Here is a 16496-nt window from a genome sequence, read left to right as displayed (position 1 = left end):
TGACTCTGGAGGCTGCCAGACCTTCCACCTTCCAGTAGACATTTAATGCACCTTGTGCAAGTCCCAGAGGTACAGATCATTAAAAGCTACTTAAGCAGATAACTCACCCTGAAACCTATATTGGGGCCAACTCTTCAGTGGAATTAAGAGTTTACACGACTTTGATGCTATTCCTCAGTAGACCTCAATGTACCTGCTATAAACTGCTATTAATAGCTTTTACTTAATTTGTAAGGGGTGAGTGCCAGGTTTTGAAAAAGTTTAAATAATAAAACAAAAATGGGAAGAGCAACTGTATATGATTATTTAATCCTATAAATCAATACTTTGTTTAAAAGAGTACATGCTTTGAAATATATTTAAGGATGTCACCTGTTTGAAATGAATTGAATCAAATCAGATGAATAAAGTTAGGCTGATGCTTACATAATTTCTGAATTAGAGTCTTGCAAGAATGACTCTTCTCTTGGAAAAATAAAAGGTTACTTAATTACTGAAATTTAAAATCCTGCCAAATTATACCGGCAGGTAATTTGAAGGTAAAAACAATTTGTCACCAGTTCTTTCTGTTTATCTTTCTCAACATATTAAAGACAGATGTGTTTTCACATAATTTCAAAATAACAAGTTGTCTGCTTCCTAACGCAGGCACTAACAAGAAAAACTGAGGTTATTATCAGAATATCACAGCCACACAACAGCAGATCACAACAAGTATGAAATAAGATACAATCAACTGCAAAGTCTGCAGGAGATCGGTGGGGAAAAAGATAAGTGACAGGGCTTGGGCTGGTTTCCAGAGCCAACAGTACAGATCAGCTGTCTCTGACCAGCCAAGTTTGATAAGCCTAGACAATCCCAGAGCTTTGCCAGACCTATCACTTGCTGCCTTTTGAGGACTGCTTTTTCTGTGCTTCTTTTGAATGAGAGAACACGGGAAATTTGCAAAAATAAACTAAAGTTCATTAAGCAGATATCTGGTTTGATAATTATAGCAACACTGTAGTCTACAGAGCTGTATTTTTAAAGGCATTTCAGTTCTGAGCTCTGCTGGAAGTCAGCTCTTCAAAAGGTCTTAAAAATCCTTGGGTACAAGGTGCCCACCACCTCTGTGGAAGCTGCTCCTCTTTATTGACAACTATTTCCAGACTACTTCTCTTATTCCTGTATTTATTTCCAACTTATTTACACTCCTCTCTTATGATTGATTAAGACCCTGTTTAAAATATTCTTGAGTCTTCATGAATAAACTATAAACACAGACCCTTAAATTATCACTAATATGACCTTTTCAATAAATATGCATTAATTATCTCAAAAACAATGGAGTCACATGGCAAATAGCTGCATATTCTTTCCTTAATGGGCTCCAGTGTTAGGTTAGACTCAGGATATACTTACAACTGTATGTGTTGACATCTTAAGCCAAAGGGCAGCTGGCTATTTGATGATGAGACGACAGCTATCAGAATAATCAGCTCTGGCCAGAAAAAAAAAAAAAAAGCAACAGATTAATAAATGGTCTTTAAATCACAAAAGTGTTAAAGTGTTAAATAATAAAAAGCACAGAATAAAAGGAGCTTATCGTAGCTACTGTGGTATTCTTGCTTGTCCACGTTAACATGTTATTTAAGTTTTAGTATAACACTTGTCTACCTATCTTCCCTGGTGCAGCTCATTACATTTTTAAAAGATGCTTTCTCCAGGAGCTAATTGAGCTTTATCTATATGAGTGAGCTGGTATCTGTCACTGACAGCCCACAGAAGGCCATTTCTTCAATTGTTTGAAAAGACTAAAGAGTCAGACATGACAAACTGCAGCCTGGAATACCTGGCAGCAAGCCTATTAGTGCTGCAATACCAAAGATGCACAAATAAATTACTTACATAACATACACTCACTTCATTTCTGTCATGAGACTTGCTGTCCTGAAACAAAAGTAGAAGCTTTATTTTTTTTCACCATCACAGCTTGCCAGAGCCTTTGAAAGTTAAATATATTATTTATTCTATCTGAGACATAATTGCTAGCATTCTTACTCTGTTTTGTGAAGAGAGCTTCCTTTCCATTCCCTGTGTAATTTCCTCAGAACATGACCTTAGTCTCTCATAAGCCATACTTCATGTCGGCAGCTGTTTCATGTGGTATGCAGAATTGCAGAGCGGATGAAGAATCAGCCCAAACTGGTCTATTTCCTTTTGTAAGCATTGTTCCATTTCTGCCCCTGCAAGTACTGCCCTTAAGTTGCAGGGATGAGAGTGGGCTATCATCCAAAAATGACACAAAAGGGCTTAGGCAAGTGGTAGGGAAATACAAAGTCTTCTGTGTTGAGGCAACAAACAAAACCAGCCAGGCTGATACTGATACTGGCCAAGAACTGGTAAGTTGAGAGGTTTGTGGGGAAAAAAAAAAAAAATTATCCTCAGCAGCAATTGACAATTTACTGCTATATTCAAACTACACATATTCCACAGAACAGATAAAGCACAATCTGCATTTTGATACTGGTATGGTGGTTTCACTAAAGAAAAAGTAAGCCTTTTCCAAGATGCTCCATCAGTCATGGTAGAATGTGAGTCTCTATACACACCTGAAGCATCAGTCTGCAAACAAATGTCCGCAAGCATTAAGGATCAATTTTGGTCTTCTGAGGATAAGGAGACCTTAAAAGTAGTCAGTACTGACTGCTCTGAACTAGAAGACATCACTATTTTGTACAGCATTTAAATATAGGATCAGTTTCTGCTGAATTAATTCATGTGTCTTATGGCTTTGTTCAGGTAGGGCCAAATTGGCTTTTAGAGTCTTCAAAGTTTTTTGTAAAACATTGGCTAAACTCACAACATAACAAGATTTGCTACTTATGAAGCATTTGTAGATTTATTTTGCATGCTTTAAGACTTTTATCTCTCAACTTGTCAGTCCAGCATTTCACACAGCTATTCCTGGACCATTCAAAAAGCTAAAGCAAAGCAGCCCACAGAGTAGTGACTTAATCCACCTGAAATGTGCATACCTGGAGCTGGATCAGAAGGAGATCATTAGCTTGAAGCATGAATGTAACTTTATTCACCCATTTCTTTTTCTAATGAGATAAAGAATGAGTAAAATTCAAGAAGTATCCCTCTGCCATGCAGAATTTTAGAGAAGAAATACCCAAAAGCCTTACAGACACATTCAAATGAGCTGTGCAATGTCAAGTTATAGTATACCTTCTTTGTGGATCCATTTCCAGATTTGCCACCGACCTCCTTAATCTTCATGATCTTAAATCACTCACCTCTTGGCTTCCTACCTCAGATTTGATCATTAGCTTTTCAGTAACCAAACAGAAATTTCTGCTGCTCTTTAATCAGATTAGCATGCCCTGAACTTTTTAATGTCAGGCTTAGCAGCAATATTATTTTATTGATATGTGCTGAAAGGTAGCAGACAGAAGGGGGAAACTTGCTGTTAACACTTGTACAAAATCAAACCCCATGCCAGCTCTGGAACATAAATTAGAGCATATACTGCATCAAAATCCATCCAGGGTGAAACCCCTTTGGCATCAGTAAAGTTATGCCCATGCAAAATAGCAAGAAGACCAGGCATAACTCTTCTTGACTTTCCAATTTAACTATGAAAAAAAAGAAAACAAAACACGGTAGGTCTAGAGTGACAAGCTGTGCATCGGACCATACAGATCCAGTACAAAGAAGCGTTCAAGCTCATCTGTCACTAACGAACATGCAGGAACTCACACAGCATAATTAGCTGTCAGGTTACTCGCCCACCATAGTGCCTGCGAGGAAGTTGGTCTGACAAGAGAAAAAGCAGCTGTCTCGCTGAGAGCCGATGCCACCGATCTTCAGCAGCTCTATTTCAAACTCAAATTAGAGAGAAGGAAGCCTCGTCTCCCTGCCCACAGAACACAAGCAGTCCTGCTCTGCCCCTGCCGTTAGCAGGCACATTAGCTCTTGCACTTCGACTTGTGCACGAGGCTTCCAGTGCTGATGGTGAAATGGTAGCGAAGACATAAGAGTTTGTCATTCAGGTATTATGGACCACCTGAACGAGCAGAACCTTTTCTTTTGGTTCTTATCTCCTATATTTAGGGCCTAACTCAAGTTAAATCTCCTGTGAAATTCTAATAAATTCAAACAGCAGCACCTGAAAGAGGTCCAGGTCAGTTCTGCCATGTGAGGTAAGTTCTATATAATACTTAGGCGTTTATATCAAACACAGTAGGATCACATCTGGATATGTTTCTAAATGCTTCAGTGCAGAGCACTAGAAAAAAGGAACTGCAGTTGCTGTTGAATTCCAGTCTCTGCCAACCTAACCTGGGCACAGCACTTGCTGTGTTAGCCTTGTGGTGTGTGAAGCATGTTTGTTCATTATTTCCCATGGCTATATTAAGAAGGAACGAAGGGAGTCGCCAGGTGGCTGTAAGGACCTTGAGGCTCCCTGCCTGTTGCTGTCTCGGACGGAAAGTTGAGAGAACTTTGTGTAAATACTATAACTGCAAAATTGATAACCCACTGTCCTATCTTAAGACAAACCAACATGACCAGTTAAGGAGGGAAAAACACCACATACCAAGCAGAGGAAGACTACGGCCTTTATCCGTGCGACCACCAAAGGGACCGGAGACGACCCCCTAGCAACAGTCGACGCAGCCGCAGTACCAGGAAGGGGGGGCTAATTAATCCCGGAAGAACTCGGTGATATAATGGGACTGTGAAGGGGGGGGGGGGGGGCGCACGCCGTTTGGAGGAGCATGGACTCCCCGGCTGCCCAGCGCTGTTTTGCTTGTTGATCGCTTACTCAATAAACTAATTCTTTCTGGGTAAAAGAGTAATTTATAACAAGCCTCAGTTTCTCCTTATATTAAAAAGGAAAAGATGTCATTTGCTTATTTCAAATTGGCATGCTGGTCATGATTAAGATCCACGTATTTTGAGCTTCTCTGGCTTAATTTAAGGCCAACTCAGTGTCCTGAGTCAAAGCTGCTTGCTTGGAATAAGTAAGCTGCATAGTATTTGGTAATGCATACTACTCACCCTTTGCTAGCACTGCAGTTGTGGGGTGAAATGGATGATGTGCAATGTCTTGTCTTTAAAAATACAAGAATACAAGCAGGGCAGCACCAGGTGAAAGTCCCCAAATTTTGTGCCTTGCATGACATTACAGTTCAAGAAAATGTAAGATTAAACTCTGCTTTCCTACCTCTAGCAATCACACACAACAGGGATGTACAAATCTGACCATTACTGAAATTTAACCCATAGGTTTATCAGAAAAGGGCAGGTTTATAAGCTCAGTTGTGATTCTACACACATTTTTTCTAGACAAACAGAAATGTTTATTCTCATTATTACAGCAGATCATAGAATCATAGAATCATATAATGGCTCAGGCTGGAAGGGACATCAAAGATCATTTAGTTCCAACCACCCTGCCGTGGACAGGGATGCCACCCACTAGATCAGGTTGCATAGGACCCCATCCAACCTGGCCTTGAACACCTCCAGGGATGGGGCATCCACAACCTCCCTGGGCAACCTATGCCAGTGCCTCACCACCCTCTGAGTGAAAAATTTCCTCCTAACATCTAATCTAAATCCCCCCTCTTTTAGTTTAAAACCATTCCCCCTTGCCCTGACATTACCTGGTTGAGCAAAGAGTCACTCACCATCTTTTTTATAAGCCCCCTTCAAGTACTGAAAAGCTGCAATGAGGTGACCCCAGAGCCTTCTCTTCTGTAAACTGAACAGCCCCAGCTCTCTCAGCCTATCTTTGTAGGAGAGGTGAAAATAAATAGAAAACAAGGACATCAACCTTTGGGAACTTCATAGTATGTTCTTACTTCCCTTCTTTGCTCAAGCTTCAAATAATGCACAGGCTCAACATCACCTGTATTTATACTTCTAATCTGTACAATCTAATTTCCTTCTTGTCATTGTTTGCTTCTCAAAAAAAAAATTAAAGAGAAAAAGTTATTTTTTTTTCATATTTATTAGCTATACAGTCAGTTTTACATAGGGTCACATCTCTTCAGTTTAAGGCAGAGAAAGTATCATGCCCTTGGGGTGTGGTGAGCTATGAAGAAGTGTGACTAAACATTAAAAAAAAAATAAAAAATAAAGGCATTACGAAGGGCATTACAATAAAGAATATTAAAAAAAAAAAAAAAAGAATGTTAAAAGCAGACAGTGCTGTATGTGTCGCTAAGCTTTAAGTCGTGATGGTGTGACTTAACAAGGTCACAAACACTTTCAGCTGTGTCCCCCCACCCCCCAAACAAGCATCACATCTCTTTTATGCAAGCTCTGATACACTCTGTGTGCACTTAAATGAGAAAATACCAGAAAACAGAGACACCTCTCAGGTGACCAAGAGGTGAATTATGGTTGAAATGAGTAAGGAAATTGAAGGTGCTTGATTTTATAGCAAGTTATCTGGGCCAGTATAAATTCATGAAACTGCACAAAAACAAGATGGTCTCAGAGAATAAAAGTACTTAAGGGGCGTGTGTCATGAACTGCCTTTTCCATAGGTACAACTATGACAAGTAAATCTGAATATTCTCTCAGAACAACTTTTTTCCACATGGTTCAAAGAACTTTATCCATTTGAAACATATATTCCTATTTAAACCAACCCTTGATTAATATACTCAGCTCATAGAATAGTTATAATAAAACTTAAAGTCCTCTTGGAAAAGATTACAGTTCATTTAAAAACTGAGAGTCAAGTGAGACACATAAATGAATACTAGCTGAAGCAAAGGAGGAAACTGTTAATTTTTAAGATAAAACTAACCCTGATATTCTAGATAGATACTTTATAATTTTCTAATTTATTTTTAATTGAATTTTTAATTTGTTTGTAAGATATAACACTCTCTTACAAAACATTACTACTTTAGGTCCATGCAACTGATTTCTACTTGTGTTTATTATTTGCATGCTGAGTATGCATCACTGGGTTTGTGGTCAACACAAAATATGGATTGCCATACATCAAGCCATTTATACAATGAAACAGTTTCATTGTATGTTTAGTCAGATACAGTCAACAATGATTGCTGCTAAAGGGCAGACAACTGCTTGCAGTTACCTAGATAGCAACATCTGAAAAATTGCACTTTCTTCAAAATCTATTCATGGAGAAAAAAATGATCGAGCATAAGAGTTCCAGGTAGGAATGTAGGTAACTCTTTTTGAAGCTCATTTCTGTTAGAGGCTATTTCATCCATCTGTGTTATCACTACCCCGTCTTTTTGCTACCAAACACATAATTTATGTAACCAGGGCATTCTTGCTCAAAGTCACTTACCAAGCAGAACACAGAGGTTACTGATTCACAAAAATCATTTAATAGTACACATATACTTTATTGCTTTCCCAAACTGGCTTGCAAATAGAAACTGGGACACATTTTTCTCATCTGTGTTTGATCAGATGGCTATTAATTAGGGAAATTTCGATGAATCTAGTGACTCTTTGATGCCAGAATGGTCCTTTCGAACCCTGTAGGGTAGGGACAAATTAAATTTGTCAGCTTCACCATTCCAAACTGTCCTCACAGAGAATAGCAAGTGGACCAGCCTGACAAGCAAACATCTTGAAACTATTAGGTACTCACACCATCTTCTATAGACGGTATTTTAATCAAGTATTGCAGCTGACCCACTAAATGGAGAAAAGACTGAGAATGTAAGCATAAGTGAAACATTCATATCCTAGTACTTGTTTGGATGCTTATTTAAGCTAAAGAGAGGGGAAAAAAAAAAAAAAAAAAAAGAGCATCATTTGCCTAGATGGATTTGTCATTCTGCCCTTTGTAACTCTAAAGCAAGCATCCATCTGTCCCTAAAATCATTATTGTTTTGACTTCAAACTTGCTTCAGTTTTCTAAATGCATCTGTCTCTCTCACGTTGAAGTTAACTATAATGACAGCTGAAGTCACACCTTTCTGTTGTCTTCTGTCCAGAAAAAGCTTAAGAGTGTAAACATGATGATAAGAAGAGTTTCAAAGTAGAGTACAAATCCCATTAAATATCAACTGCTAAAGTATTTTGTCATGATTGCAGGGACCTGTAAAGTCAATCACATCATGTAAAGATGTGATTTTCCCACCAATACCCATTCCCTCAGTTTCCCCTCTCAAAACTGTACAAATAAATTCAAAAGAAAACCAAGCTGAGTAGAAGTTAACGTTACTGGGTTTTCATTAGTTTCATGAAAATTGGAGTAAATCTGTTCTCATTGCAAGAGAAGTAAATGTGGATAGATCAGTTAGGATCCCTTTAAAAGTAATCTTGCCATCCATCAGGAAACTGATTTTCTTCATGGTCTGATATCCAGTGCAATAATAAAACAAAGAAAACATTACAGTAGATGAGGCCAATAATCTACCTGTGGTAACATCACATCTCAGACAATTTATTCCCAAAATCTCATAGCCATTCAATGTAATATACATATATATATATACACACAAATATATGTATATATATACACTTATGCCATCACTCAGAGTAAATGAAAACATTCAGTTGTATTCTCTACACTTCTCCCTCTTCTATAATTGGACATTAAATACCAAATGCAGAAATAAACCTTTTTATCAGTCAGGCAACATAATGGATTGGGCAAACTTGTCAGAAATTTATTAAATCTCTGAATATCTTGTCATGATAAAACATGTCAGTGAAATCCAGCCAAATTCAGCAATAACATCAAAGATGTGGTTCCACAAGGTATTTAACGTGTGCCAATTATCAGAATTGTTTCCTGAAATTTAATGGTTCCATTACCACAAGCTCCTTTCCAGATATTTTTATATTAAGTTATTACTCTTTTAAAAACAATAAATCATTTCATTTCTGTTGCAAAAGACCTAGTGCTTCTTTCCTAGTCAATGCTAAGGAAAAGTCAAAATGTGAATTCTAGGATGGAATTTGTTTTCAAAGAACATCCTAAATTCAAAACTGCATTGTAATTTGTTTACAGTTTTTTGATGACAGTGTAAATTCACAATCTGAATTAATAAAACAAATAAACTGCATTAACTATGTTTTTCTCCAAGATGTCTAGTCACAGTTTGCAAGGCAGGAAATGAACTGATACTACTGAAACTGTAATTAAAATGTGACTTGTGTGCACCACAAGGTATTCCTTATGAAAAATAGGGAAGGAGGGAGGGAGGGAGGGAGGGAGGGAGAAGGAAGGAAGGAAGGAAGGAAGGAAGGAAGGAAGGAAGGAAGGAAGGAAGGAAGGAAGGAAGGAAGGAAGGAAGGAAGGAAGGAAGGAAGGAAGGAAGGAAGGAAGGAGGGAGGGAGGGAGGGAGGGAGGGAAAGAAGGAGGGAAGGAAGGAGGGAGGGAGGGAAGGAAGGAGGGAGGGAGGGAAGGAAGGAGGGAGGGAGGGAGGGAGATGAGACACACGGATGCTTTTGGAAATCTATACATAAATACTTTTAAAATTTGATTCTGCAGAATATTATGAGAGGAACAATGTGCAAACACAAGCAGAAAGACATCTGTAACTTTGACAACTCAGCAGGAATTTTCCTTTGTAGGAAACTTTCCAGTAATTATCACTATGGCATCACTAGGAGCATCTACTTCTCTGTGTTCTAATACCCAGAGGAAATTTCCAGCAGAATTCCCCAGTTAGCCCCTGCTTCATTGCAATTTCCGGAGTCGCTGCCCCTCCACAAACCTGGAAGGCACTGGCCCTCCTCACAAGGCAGCTTCCAGGAAGGGCAGAGGACAAAGCAGATACAGAGGAACAAAGTTTGGAAGAGCAAAAACGATTGATTTTGTGCCATTTCCATGGAAAAGGGTATAATTTTGGACTCAGCCTTCTGATCACCCACCACCATGCAGTTACTAAAGGGACAATTGCTGAGAGTCAACACTGACATCAGGATAAAAAGCCTTCAGCGGAGGGAGGATGACAATAAGGATCTCCATGGGCTCTGTTCAGGAGCTGTCAATAGGTAGACAAAGGGAGAGCAATTTGGAAGGATGAGAAAGCTTTGAGAAAAGCTCTGGGGTAAAAAATAAAAATTAAAAATAAAAATAAAAATAAAAATAAAAATAAAAATAAAAAATCTACTGACACTGAGGACTTTAGCAGCAGCAGACAGGGTTGAGACACAGCACAAGGATGTTGGAGGCACTGGGTAACAGACCAGAAAGTTCATATCCACCTTATCTGCAACATGAGGGGCAGCAAAGAAAGGAAGAAGCAGGTCAAGGCCAGTGCCTTGTAACACTCCGCTGGAAAAGAGCAAGACAGAAAACAGCATTAATTTTATTAATCATGGAAAACAAGCGGTGAGAGAAAGAGAATGTAAAACCAGGAGAGAGCAGCAGTGGTGAGCACAGCTCCTTGCTGCAGGCACTCAGAAAGCAGAGGGTGATTGATCATGTCAGAATGAGCACTGAGATCAAATGAGATGGATTGGAAGTTTCAACCAGGCAAACACAGCGCTGGAGATACCTGCCTCTTGCTCAGGGGTTACAAGAGGAACTGAGTGATGAATAGGGTCAATTCCAGCACTGACCCCTTGCAAGAACCACAGCAGAGGAGTGAGGTGATTGGCAGTGCTTAACACAGCTTCACTTACATTGTTTCCATTGTTACTTTTAATAATTTAAATTCCAACTAACAGGTCAGATCAAATATTAGTTTCTGAATTGAGCAATTGTATCCTCTCTGCATCTGTAAAGACAAAGCCATTTCCAAAGACTGCGTTCCCATCATACAGTTAACACCACTGAAAATTGCTCGGTCGATAGAACAGGTGATACTGCAGGGCTCAGCAGATAATTTTTACGATCATTGTTTCCCTCAGTTCCAGCATCATGAGGAAAGAGGAAGCAAAAAAATAACAATGGCAAAAAGCAGTCTTTGTAAATATAAATATTAGTAAACAATATATAATTATATATAATAATATATATGATATATATATATAATGTGTATATAATATATATAATAATATATAATAAATATTAGTAAAATTAGATAGTTGCTAAGGCCTTTTGTTCTGAATTGATGGAAAAAGGTTTCTGTGGCTAACTTTACTCCTGCAAGTGGACCTTACCTTCCCTAGCATAGTACAGACCAGTCTGTAGTATATATTACATGAATTATACATGTATTTTATAAATTAGATGACTATGGAACAAGGAAAAGTGCAAATACTACAGGAAGAATTGAAGTGGCTCAAGACAGGGACTACCCAACTGTCATGGTTATAAACATAAATAAAAATTTTAAAATAAATAAATAAACAAACAGATACATAAATAAATCCACACTTTAAAAGGCAAAATATCCCTCACCTTAAGAAGGAAAAAAGGAAGGAAACAAAACAGCATGGGATGCACTTCATCACAGGGGTACACAGTTTTCTCTCCTTTTCATGATTATTCATTTCTGTTGTGTTCACAATAACAAATGGTAGCACAGGAAAATTTGATAATTCCACTCTTCAACTGTTAACTGAGCAGAGTTTACAAGAAAGATCATGATGCACCCCACTTGGAAAAAAAAATGAAGAAAATCACACCATGGTAAATTATAACAAGTAAAAAAATTATTTGAATTTGATATGTTGGAACCAGCTGTGATAATACTACTACCAAAACAGTTGTTTTATTCCATGCTTCCCATATTATTTTATTTGTTCTTGAAATCCCACTGTATGGTACCTTATTCTGGCTCACAGTTAGCCAGCAAGATGCCAAGGGGTAAGAAAGATTCAATAGGAATGAGAATTAATTTCCTCATTTCATAACTACTTTTTAAGCAGATTTGATTGCTGATTTCATTTTGGACTTTCAGTTTGGGATTTGTCATAACCTGGTAACACTATAAGGACCTTTTTATTTAAATGTTTATTGTTCCCAATCTGCTCCTGATCATGAAATGAAATCAAAACCTACCATGAGATTCCATCACGGAGCAGAACACTGTGGGCTGTGCTGTGCCTGAAGTACTGACAACAGCAATACACAGCTGCACACATAGCGAGGTGCTGTGGAATCCTGTATGAAACAAAACATAATAAATAATGTTAATAATAAATTTATTTAAATGATATTTTTAAATCTGTATCCATTGCCTTTTTAAACAGAGATAGCTGGCACACTTATAAACACAAAGTGTTTCTAACATAAATTATAAAAAGTGTAAGAAAAGAGCAGCTATTCTATCAAAACTGACTTCATATCTTTTAACTGAGACTAAAAAATCACCTAAAACATACTGGTTTTTAGTTCAAATCTCGCTGTATTTTTATTGCTTTTTGCAACACAGAGGTGGTGTTGATCAGGATAAATTACTGTTCCTGTTGAAATTGACTGAGATAACAGGCTTCTGGGTCACATGCAAGAAACTTGAGCTCTTTTAATCATTTCACAGCCCCATTATCTTTTCTCAATACTGGTGTCCTGCCTAAATTTGAGCAGGGTAACAAGGAGCTACTTTCCCAATGTAATCCAGTTTGTCCTGCTAATAACTGATTCCCCATCCCAGCCGGTCACGCAGCACTGGTCTGAGATGCACAGCAGGATTCGCACTCCACCCCACCCACTTAGGTCTGAAAAGATTTATGTTGGCAGGCACATTCTGTGCATACAAAACGGTGTTGGCCCCTCCTGGTGTTTTCCCCACCATATGTGTGACCTGAAGTCCTAGCCAGTATTCAGAAAGTACCAGCTGCTCTGTCACTGTGACCAAGGTGCCTCTCATACACGTGTCTTCCCTGATTTTAGAGATTCCTAGTGTGTATGATGGGCCTCAGTCCCATGAAAGACTAGGCATACAACTATATCACCTAAATCACCAGGTTCCAGCCCACCAACGTTCCTGTACATAAATCACCCTATTCATCTGAGTTACTAGTCAGCAAAGATTGAGATGAAAAATGTGAACTTTACTGTCATAAGGGGGAAAAAAAAGAATAGTAATAACTCTCATAAACATATATACAGTAATATACAATTATATTTGCACCCTTATTTTATTGTTGCTAACATTATTGTGTGCCTAAGAAACATATAATAAGCATTTAAGCTTAAAAAATTCCAAGTAAAATCTTACCTAAATCTTTTGCCCACTAGAATTGCTTGATCCACCAAGTTGTACTGGAAATTTCATGAAGCACAAGTGAAGCACTGTTGCTTCTGGTATTAGATGGCCCTTGGAAGGGCAGAAATTTGCAAATGAAACTAACCAAATGCTTTCATATCTTCAAATTTCTGTGCAGAAAAGTATCACCACATGTAGCCAGACTCACTACTGTGCATTTAAAATTCACCCCAGCAAGTACCTGAGTGCTGCAAAGTTCAAGGTGTTTGGCTGCCACTCAGCTCTGCCTATGGGTGTAGTAAGACAGTCAGAAAGGACATGGCTCACTTAACCTTTACAAAACCTGTGCTGACAGTGAGGAGAAAGACAAGCAAAATTTTGCTCTTTTGGGTTACTGTTTTCTCAGGAGCCAGCAAATACAAACAATACTCAAATGGACTTTTTTTTTTTTGGGGGGGGGGGGGGGGGAGGATGCGGAGAACAAATTTAAAAAAAAAAAAAAAAAAAACGTGCTGAGTGACTATGCAAGCCCAGGTATCACTGAGACAAATCACACATATTCAGTACTAACTACTGCTTTCTTTGCCTGAGGGAGTATTTTTAATTGTTAGCAGACAATTTAAATGCCTGTGGTAATACACAGACCGTTTACTCCAAGAAGATGAAGGAATTCACGTTTTCAGGTTCCATTGACATAAAAGAAAAAAAATTTCCAAGCCCCTTTTCCCACACTTGTGGTACCAGAGAGTATTGTCCCTATTACTACCAGGAAAACCTGACATATACTCCATATGCAGAAATTCAGCATGAGCTTATGACACTTTTGTTGTTGTTGTTGTTTGGTCTTCCGGAGAGAAAGAATCTGTTTCCTTTGTTTTTAAATTACAATATTTGGAAGTCGACAACTACTCTTGTTTCAATCAGTCTTGGAATGGTCTTTCCACCCCAATGCCACATGCTGCCTTTCTTACTGCATGGGAAAATGAGGAGTAACCTAATGATCTTGCAAAATTTTGACACAGACAAAAGCACAATTGTCAGGTAGCTTTGGTGTTGGGTAGAACAATTTCACTTTTGTAGGCGTCTAGATAGTTCTGCAATGCCAATAATAACATGATAAAATATACATATGCATAATTTGTGCATGTTACCCCTTAATGCATACAAAACAATGTAAAATTGCCCTAAGGCTTGGAATCCTGATTGGGAACCAAAGTTATTTCTCATTTATTTCCAAGGGCATTTCAGCTCATGTTTTGTAATCTTTTGTGGCATTTCTTTCTGTCTCTGACAAATGTTTCCTTCATTGTCGAAAATAATTCAAGTTAACAAAGAAGCCAATGTACAGAGCTTTTGCAAATGCATGTATCTATGTAAAGTTGGGTTTAATCACTTATTGATTCATCCAGGTTCCTCTACGCTGCCTTCCAAAGCAGTTTTAATACCGAAAAGGAAAGAAAAATACCAAAGCTATGGCCCTAATGGCAAAGTCATTTGCAGTGATCAACTACCATTCACACGCTTTTGATGAAAAATGACTTATAAATGGTGATTTCATCAAGAAGATAAAGTACATATAGTTACATTTTGACATGCAGAAAAAATTGCAATGTGATTGTGGTTTTCATAATGCTTGCCCAAGTTTCTGAAAAAGACTTTCCAATTCCTTTTCTGCACAGCTTTATCCACATTCTGGATACATTTTGCACATTTAGAAATGCACTATACATATCTTCTTTGCTATCAAACAAAATATTTCTGTCAAGCCAAACACTGAAACTACTCTTAATGTTGCTCATTCTTGTTTACTAGCTAAATATATATATATATATATATATATATATATATATATATCACCAAGGTCATGGACAGCCACATACATTTAAAAATTAAGGAAAGAGGTAAACTGGGCTGACTTGTGCATCAGAGGCAGTTCTTAGCAATTTAGTTGCCAAAATTACACTAATTTACCTGAGAAGTGACTCTGCTCTGTGATTTCCTGAAACACTAAGGATTTAGAGGAATAAAACTTCTTTGATGTTAAAACTTGATGCTGTGTATTCTGCAACCAGAGAGAGATGTATGACTGCAGCACACTGCAGGATCAAACCTTCAGCTCTCCAGCCAGCCCTTGGATTAAAATTATCTCTCTAAAAGAAAAAGTGAGAATTTTGAACTGAATATCTTTTGAGCATGCAAATGACTGCCATTTCCAGGAGGATATCTGAAATCCAAAATAATACACAATTTTCTCACTATTCAATAAAATCCCTGGAAATGAACTGGTTACTTGCCAGTTATCATCTAATTCTACAGTAAGTATATGTGATCCTGTCAGCCATGCTGAAGGGAAATGAGGCAGCTTTGAGGAAAGCACACGAGATGGAGGAAAGGGAGAGAGGCATCCAGGAGATGAATGATATGACAGCTCTGTCCAGCACACTAGAGCACAGTGGGATTTTTGAAAACCTTTATTACTGTAGGCAAAGTCAGTTCAGACACTTTGAACATTTTGCACATAAGGAAAGGTCAGTCTGCACCCAAACAAGCAAAAATGATGAAGAAATGACCTTCACTTAGCAGCAACTCCAAAGAATGTAGGCACGACATTAAAAACTTAAATCTTTGTCGATTTTCACTATGTTTTTAAGAGACTGACAAGGAAGAACAGAAGGATAAAACTGCAGTTCAGTGCTAGTACTCACTTTATTTCTAACCATGGTGGTTGAGGTGAAGAGTATGACCTCTCTCCAAGAATACACCACAGGAATGAGGAAATTTGACATCAAGGCCCAGTTTTGTGACAGGCATTCAGAGTGAACTTTAAGTCATTAAAACTCTTCATAGTTTATTCTTTAATTAGCAAGATGGCTAGTATTTCCATTGCATATACTATTTAAATACTGTGATTGGTGTAGGGCTATCACTTTTGAGGCCTGTTCTCACCTGAGACTATATGGTGCAACTACAGAACAAAAAAGCCCCCTCTGCAAGATGGCCTGCACATGGGGCAAGGAACTCCAAGAACAGGGTCTCAGACAAACACAAGAACATGGGCATTGTCTGCTCTTATACAGACACCTAACCAGCTCTCTGTGACTTCAAAGCACACAGAAAGTACTTTTTGGAAATTGTGATGACTGGCATTAAACGTATTTTACTCTCTTAGTGAGGCTCTGAACAATATCTTATTTTGGGGGAAGAGAGGGGGAAGGTGAGTGACATCAAGATACGCATCAGATTTGTATTAAAAAGAAATAGAAAGAGGGAAAGCAAGAGAAACAAAGAGAAATAAGAATGAAATATTTGCTGACTGTGTCCTTAAATTTAATTATCAGGTGGTGAGCATTCATTTATTAAAAATAAATAAATGAACCAAAGAAACCTTCACCAGTGTAA

Source organism: Anser brachyrhynchus, assembly GCF_964034855.1.
Source record: "Anser brachyrhynchus genome assembly, chromosome: Z".
NCBI lineage: Eukaryota > Metazoa > Chordata > Aves > Anseriformes > Anatidae > Anser > Anser brachyrhynchus.
Note: the sequence above shows the minus strand (reverse complement) of the source record.